Source organism: Mesoplodon bidens, assembly GCF_964165515.1.
Source record: "Mesoplodon bidens genome assembly, chromosome: 19".
Classification (NCBI taxonomy): domain Eukaryota; kingdom Metazoa; phylum Chordata; class Mammalia; order Artiodactyla; family Ziphiidae; genus Mesoplodon; species Mesoplodon bidens.
The window spans coordinates 30,086,348-30,094,568 of NC_138179.1; positions in this window are offsets into that span (position 1 = coordinate 30,086,348).

The following is an 8,221-nucleotide window of genomic DNA, read 5'->3' on the forward strand; positions in this document are numbered from 1 at the left end:
GGCCATCTCTGCTCCTCATCCCCAGCGTGGTTCCCAGCAGGGTCTCCCCAGCCCCTATCAACCCGGGCAGCAAGTGGTGTGGAGCGGCAGCTGGGAGGGGCCCTGGGCTGGGGTGGCAGGGACTCGGGGGGCAGGGCCCTGTGCCCTTCTGCTTTGGGCCCAGCGGCACTCCACGTCACGTGCGGGGATGGTGGTGTGGAGGCTGGCCCATGAAGCCCCTTCCCCCAGAGTGGAGTCAGAGCCATCCTGACCCCACAAGTGTTGTTTCTGCAAGAAGGATCCAGGGCTTACCCTGCTGGGACGGGTGAGACCCGCCCCTCGCACCGCCACCCAAGCCCACCAGGCCATGGAAGGCTTCCTGTGGGCTCTGAGGAGGGGGCAGGTGTCAACTCCTGGGGAAGAGGTTGAGGCCTTCATCTCACCCCATCCTCGCCGCCCCACTCTACAGATGAAGAAACTGAGGCTAGGGGAAGGGAGGCGTGGGCCCAAAGCCGGGTCTGGCCGGTGTGTCTGACACCGTCCTCGCTGGGTGACGGGGCCAAGGGCTTCGGCCTCCCCTGAGCTCGCGATTTCACTCCTGGGTAAACCTTCCGGTAGAAGCATGATCAAGGCAGCTGTTTGTAACGGCCCCAAACTGAACTTCCCAAGTGTCCATCAGCCTGAGGATGCAGCCCATCCGGGAACACAGTGGGTGACCTACCGACACACGCGACGCAGGTGGAGTGAGGGGCCCAGAGCACCGGCACAGACGCCCTGTGAGCGCCTATGTGCGAAGTCCACGGTCAGGCAAAGCGAGTCTGGGGAGAGGTGACATGGCCGGAGGGGCTGGAAACCATCAGCCTGGGTGCCGGGGAGCAGGACACCGGGGACTGGCGCGCCCCGCACTCCAGTCACCCCCAGCACCAGAAGACGCCTGCACCCCGGCCGCCCCATCCTGCCGTCCACGGGGTCGCATAGGTCACGGGAAAGGGATCCCGGCTCCCCGGCACCTCACAGCACATGCCCGGGATGGCCGCGGGGGGGCCTGGGTGGTGACTGGGGACCTCAGGGCAGACACGCAGCTGCTTGGGGCGGAGGGGGCGCTCAGACAAGGGATATCCATCGCTGGAGGTATCTGGAACTTTCTGGAAAACCCGCCGCAGAGTGTAGAACCAGCCTGACGTGACCCTCCCCCCATCCCCCCCACCTCTGGATGAAGACTTGGGCCAAGTACAGCTCTTCTGGTCACGAAAAGTCCTCTGGATACTTTAGCTAAGAAGAAATCTCCACTCAGTCCTTGACAGGCTCCAGGTCACAGCAGGGTGGGCCCCGTGCAGAATGTCTCTCTACATCATCTCCAGCAACCCCCAGCTCGGCCCCAGAGGCAGGTGCCACCAGTGACTCCACTTCATGGAGGAGAAAACCGAGGCTCTGAGGGGGAGTCCCGGTAGGGGGCGAACGGGGGATCGAGAACCCAAGCCCCCAGTCACTAACAAGGGCTCTCATCGTGTGCTCTGGGGACCCTGGTGGGACCCCAGGCCTTTCCGGGGGACCTGCCATCCAGCCTTGCCAGCCACAGATCCCAGTGAAGCCCAGTTTCTTCAATAGGTTCTTTCAATACACAGTTGATTTCTCATAACGGACCATGGAGCCGTCAAGACGAAGCCCTGGCCTTCTGGGGAGGAAGCATGTGACCAGCTCAGAGGGAAACACACCAGGTCCCTGGTGCGGGGGGAGGTCTGGCTGGGAGGCGGGGACAGGCCCTCTGAGAAGGTGCTGTCTGAGTGTTCCCGGCAGGAAGCGCACGGGTGGGAGGGTCTGGAAGGACAACAGGGAGGCCGGGGGGGCCAGCCGGGTGGGGCCTCGTCCAGTCCCGTCCCCAGCTCTGCGCTCCTCCCTGCACAGGACGTCCGCCCGCCCGGGGACCGCCATGCATCCTCGCTGAGTCACCCGCCACCTCCCGCGGGGCCCAGCGCCATCTTCTCATGAAGGACTCGCTTCGTTGATCCTCCCCCTCTCCCTCCACCCCGCAGAGCCCAGAGGGCCAAAAGCTTGAGAGTGTGTTTGCTTTTAACTTCCAACCTTCTCATCCATTCATTTATTCACTCGAGCAAAGTGTGTGCCGTGTGCTGAGTGCACAGCGGGGCTCTGAGGACAAGCAGCCCAGAGCCTCCCTTCCCACCTATAACCTGGGCCGGCTACACCTGAGCCCGCCTCAGACTCCGCTCTCCTAGAGCCCTGATGCTGGGGTGGGGGGGCCTGGAAGCATCTCCCCCAACATCAGTGTTCGTGACAGAGGGCTGGGGGGAGGCGGGAGGGAGGGAGACGGGGAGAGGGGTTCCTCTTGATCTCAAACCTAAGATACAACCAGCTGATGAGTCTGGAGCCTCACAGCTCCACTCCGCACCTACCCAGGCTACAAACAATCCAAACACTGCAAGAAATTAAGAGATCACCAACCCACCTCTCCCTCCTAAGCTGCCCTGCAGAGAAGCACTGGCTGGCCTTCTCTGTCTTCTGATCCACAAATCTGGGCCAGAGGGCTGGGAACTATTTGCAAGGTTGGACATTTTAGTTAACCAACAAGTTCTTTGCTCACAGCCAAGGGGAGGAGCAGCAAAACCTGAGCCTGACTCTTCTTTCAGTGAGAAGCCATTGTTTATTTATCCTCTCTGGGAACTTCCCCACGGGTGGGAGGGGCCACGGCGTGGAGGGAAGTGTTTGGGACTGGAGACAGTGCGCTTACCAGCTCTGTGACCCCAGGCAGGTCAGTGCACCTCGCGGACCCTCCGTGTCCCCTTCAGCAAAGTAAGAATAATATTAAATGCATTCCCGAGGGAATTAAATGAGGTCTGATTAAGTAAAGTGCCTGGTGCATGGTGAGCCAGCCATGGGCAGCAAGTGTTTCTATTAATAGAAATATGGGAGCCTTAGGAACTGAGAATAATCACACCCCCTCCACGACGCCCACCTGACAGTCGCTAATGCAGTATCTCCACTGGCCTCGGGGGCCCAGGTGCACTCCCCGGGCCTCTTCCTTCCCCGAGTGACCGCAGGCCTTCTCCCAATGGCCAATAAGCACGTGTGCACAACCTTGCCAGCAATCAGGAAATTAAAGCAGCAAGATACACTTCTCACCTGTGAGGTTGCCAAAAAATCTAAATGAAACAGCCTGACCCTGTCCTGTGCAGATAAAGTCAAGAAGGAACGAGGAAGGTCACCCCTTGCCACTGGGAGTGAGTAGGAGTGTGCCCAGTTTGGCGACAGCCACCGAAGGCGGGGCATGCGGACCCTGCAGGTCAGAGGTCCTGCTGGAAAACATCCGCCCAGGAGAGACGCTTGTGTGTTTGCACAAAGAGGCTGCACATGTGCCCAGGATGGCGTTGCTCACACCACCAAGGAATCGGAACCTAGATGTTCCTCATTTGAGGAGGGATGGGAGTGGGTGTGGGGTTCCAGACAATGGTGAAAAAGAACACACCAGAACACACCAGGACCACAGCAGCAGCACACCAGGAATGCACTAGCCGTGTGTGCGCTAACGCGAGTTGGTCACAATGCCGGGTGAAAACAGGAAGACGTATGATGATACACACCAGAGTACTATTTATACAAAAAATTTAAAAATAACATGCAAAATAGTGCTATGTACTATATGTTCATAGATAAACACATTCTTTTGAAGGTATAAAAATGAGCCTGGAGGACAGAGCTGTGTTCATGATGGTGGTTCCTTCTGGCGAGGGGACGGGTAGGGTTAGGGCAGGAGATTTCAGAGCTTTCACTGTCATCTTTTCCTTTTTAAAAGAAAAACTTGAAGGTGAATATGCCAACCTCATATCATGCGATTCCGGGTGGTGAAAATACAGGTTTTGTTATATTATTCATGGTTATTTTCTGTATTTTTTTTTCAAAAAGGGAAACAAAAAGGAAGTTCTCCTTCCTAGAGAACACAGGCTGGGGAACGTGGGAGGAGTGGCAGGTTTGGAAAGCCACCACCCTCAGTGAAAGCTGAAGCCATCTACCGAGGTGTCTGGGAACCAGGACACACAAGATGCCAAAGCATCAGCCACCAGTGACTAGTTGGGGGGGCACCGGGGCCTATACGTGGGGACACCTGGTGTCACCACCGTAACAGGTGGTCCTGTCAGTGTCACTGCAGGGTGAGGGGAGGTGAGCTGACACCAGGCTCCACTTGATGAGATGCAACAGGAAGGACACCCATCACCTGGGGCTCTTCTCCCCAAAGTGTGTGATCCAGGGGAGCCGTCAGAGCCACCATTCAGCTTTCAGAACTCACAGAGGACGAGCACGGTGTTAAACCACACAGGGAGGAAGCAAGCAGAGAAGGGGCTGTAGGACACTCCACACGACAGGCCACGTCCATGTCAAACCAAGAGAAGACAGGAAAAGCAGAGAGAAGAAAAGGAAAAAGAGCAAAAGGGAGGGGACGATTCTAGAAGAAAGATGGCTAGAGACAAACCAATGCCACGTGTGACCCTCGCTGGATCCTGAATCAAAGGAAGCAGCCACGGGCTTCCCTGGTGGCACAGTGGTTAAGAATCCGCCTGCCAATGCAGGGAACACGGGTTCGAACCCTGGTCCGGGAAGATCTCACATGCCGCGGAGCAATTAAGCCCGTGTGCCACAACTACCGAGCCTGCACTATAGAGCCCGTGAGCCACAACTACTGAGCCCGCATGCTGCAACTACTGAAGCCCGCGCACCTAGAGCCTGTGCTCCGCAACAAGAGAAGCCACTGCAATGAGAAGCACTCGCACCGCAACAAAGTGTAGCCCCTGCTCACTACAACTAGAGAAAGCCCGCGCACAGCAACGAAGACCCAACACAGCCAAAAATAAATAAAATTTAAAATAAATTTAATAAGAAAAAAGGAAGCAGCCACAAAAGCTTCTTAGGACAACTGGGAAACTTAAATACAGACTTGATATTAGATGATGCCTTTGAATTATCACTGATTTTCTTAGGTGTGAAAATGACAGTCTATGTGAGAGACGGTCCATCTTCTTTGAAGATGCTGCAAAGCATCTAGAAGGGGTGTTCTAAGGTCTGCAGAAGGTATAGGCAGAGAGAGGGTGTGGATGACAGACACCAATGTGAACACCGGTCAACCCGCTAGAAGTCCTGGGGGTATTCATTTCACCTTACTTTTTTGTTTGTTTGTTTGTTTGTTTTCTTGGTACGCGGGCCTCTCACTGTTGTGGCCTCTCCCGTCGCAGAGCACAGGCTCCGGACGCGCAGGCCCAGTGGCCATGGCTCACGGGCCCAGCTGCTCTGTGGCATGTGGGATCTTCCCGGACCGGGGCACGAACCCGTGTACCCTGCATCAGCAGGCGGACTCTCAACCACTGCGCCACCAGGGAAGCCCCTTACCTTACTTTTAACTTTTCTCTGAGGTCTGAAGTTTTCATAATAAAAAGTTTTGAGGGGAAAAATTTTTTTAATGGGAAATAGGTCTTCCCACAAAAGGTTGGGAATTCACTGTGAAGAAACCGCTGTTTCCTTCTCTGAAGTGGGTTTTGCTAAAGTACCGGTCTCTAGCTAATTTCTGAGAAATTAGTACAAATCAAAGCAATGTAGGAAATTCAGCACATCTGAGTCGTATATGTAAATTGCCATCATGAAAATCAGGGCTTTCGCTGCATTTCTAAGAAATGTCCTTTTTTGGATACTCTTGCTTTTGTCTTGCCTGTGGAACTCTCTCAGAGAAGACTCAGCCACATGGCCTCATGGGGGCAGCGGACACCAGGCCCCAGGGAGGCCCACACAAGGTCTGGGGGCAGGGAGCTCCGGGCCCAAACCTCACAGGCGCATGCCGACAGTGGAGTGATCCCACCGGAACGTTCATTTGGCCAAGTAATTCCACTTAAGTAATTCAAGCCATTGCATGAGACATGGAGAAGGTAAATCATGTACGAAATGAAGGCAGGGAATGTTTAGAATAGCGTCTGCAATGCTGTTTTGTTTTTCCTGGTGACCACTGAAGAGCTCATTTAAAAAGATGAGGACTTGATTGATAGGATATATTAAGTGGAAAAAAGGAGACTGTTAACAGTGTGTTTAATCTGTAAGAAAAAAATGGGGGGGTGATAAGGCAAAACCCATCCCGTGGTGGCACGTACACACGTGTGCCCAGATCAGCTCATGGGTCTGCAGCTAAGCCTCCCGCTGGGAGGGAGGGGTCCTCTGTGCTGGATTTCCTCGCACAGCTTTTGAACTTCTCTTCACTGCGTGCTCATTCTACCTTTTTAAGGACACATGTAACGGAGCCGGCTCCCAACCTGGAGGTAACAAAGTCTTTGCTCCAGGTTCCCAAACCCTTCTGTCCCCTTGATTGTGGAGCTTAAAATTAGATCCCGAGCCTCCCCCGAGATGGCTGAGAAAGGGCTGGTTTCAGAATGAGGCTCAGAAACCTCGGCACCTGTTCTGAGGGAGGCCAGCACAGGGGGTCACACAGGACAATTCCTGCAGCACGGCGGGGGGAGAGGTCCCACGGGCTGCGGTTCTGTTTGAGCTTCACGTTCATCATTTGGGCAGGGGAAAACGAGGCCCCCAGAGACCCCCAAAGTTCCTCCAGCTTGTTCTGTCTGGTGTAATAAAATCTAACTTTGAGCAAAGAGGCCAGAAAAAAGAAGTGGACGATCTTGTTTGTATGTTCCCTGTTCAGGAACAGACAAAATGCATCTGTGGTGACAGACGTCAGAATACTGGTTATGCTGGGTGGGGTGGGGTGTGCTGCTTCTGGGGGCTGCAAATGCTCTAGGCCTTGACCTGGGGACTGCTGCCCGGGTTTGCACACACGTAAGCGTCACTGGCCTGCCCGCTGAGAATACTGCCTCTTACTGCGTGTACATTACACCTCTAATTAAAGAAAACAGAAAGTCAATACAATCCATTATTTGTAAACAGCGTTTAAGCAAAAGCATTAACAAGCTGTGATTAGCAGTGAGACGCTGGGGACCCCATCATTCCATTCTCGCCGCCCAAAGCCAGGCTGGATTTTGTTTTTCACTTCCTGGGTAACTGTGCCAGTGTTAAGACTCCAAAGGGCGGTCTCACCAGGCGAGACCACGCGTGACTGTGGAAACTGAGGCCCAGTCGGCTCACCCCCTGGGAGCCAGCTGCTCTGTGAGGTGGTCAGAGCCCCAGCCCCAGGGCTGTGCAAGCAGAAGGTGCGGAGGACGCGGCGAGGTCATCCCACAGGGACGCTGGGCTTGCCCCACTCCAACAGGCAACAGCATCTGTGGTTGCCCCCGCTCACAAATCCCCCCACAGCCCAGCCGTGGGCTTGTTACTTTTCACTGACACAAGGAATATGTACCTCCGTGTAAAAATTAAAACGTTACAAACAGGGCTGAAGCCCCTCGGTCCCCATCCCCAACCTGGTCCCCTCCTGCCCTACCCAGCAGGACCACTGTCATCGTGCCCATCCTTTCCATAGCTCTGCCACGCCTGTGCGCACACAATCGTAGGCAAGGAGGCCTGTTCATCTTTGTCTCACGGAAAGGCCCCTTACTGCAAGAATCATGCCACAGACTACTTTTTTTCACTCAACCATTGGTCTTGACGATCTCTCCACGTCACTGCGTACAGACCTGTCTCGCTCTTTTTGACGGCTGCGTAGTATTCCTGGTTATGGCCCTTGAGCTTCACGTGCTCGGCCATCGCTGCTGAGTGGGCACTGGCTCTGTTTCCACTGCTCCACGTCAACGGTGCTCCGCCGGGCATCCTTGTGCGCCTGTGGCCCCTGGAGAAGAGCTTCCGGGTCATGGATCAGGCGTAGGTTCTCCATCTTACGGGACCCTGGCAGGTCCCCTTCCACACAGAGGCACCAACACGCTCCCTCCCGTGGGCCCAAGCTCAGGCTTCCCCAGATCTCCTCCTCTCGGTATTATCATGCTTTAAGACTTTGCCGACTGGGTAGATGAAAATCAGCTTTTCTGATTATTGATGAGACTGGGTGCTTTTTAGGTCATCCAGTCATTCGTATTTCCTCTGCCATGCGACCCACCACTCACACCAGCCCTGCCCTAAGTCTTCCTGGGCCGCCTTGTCTCTCCCTCCACCCTGATTCCTCCTCAAACTCCATGGGCTTCCTGTGACTTCTGCACCTGCCGCCCTCCAGCCCTGTCCCCGCGGAGGTTGGGAAGGCGGGAATAAAGTGACCACTGACAAGGGCAGCGGTGCTCACCTGGACACCAAGCCCTGAGAACTCACTGTG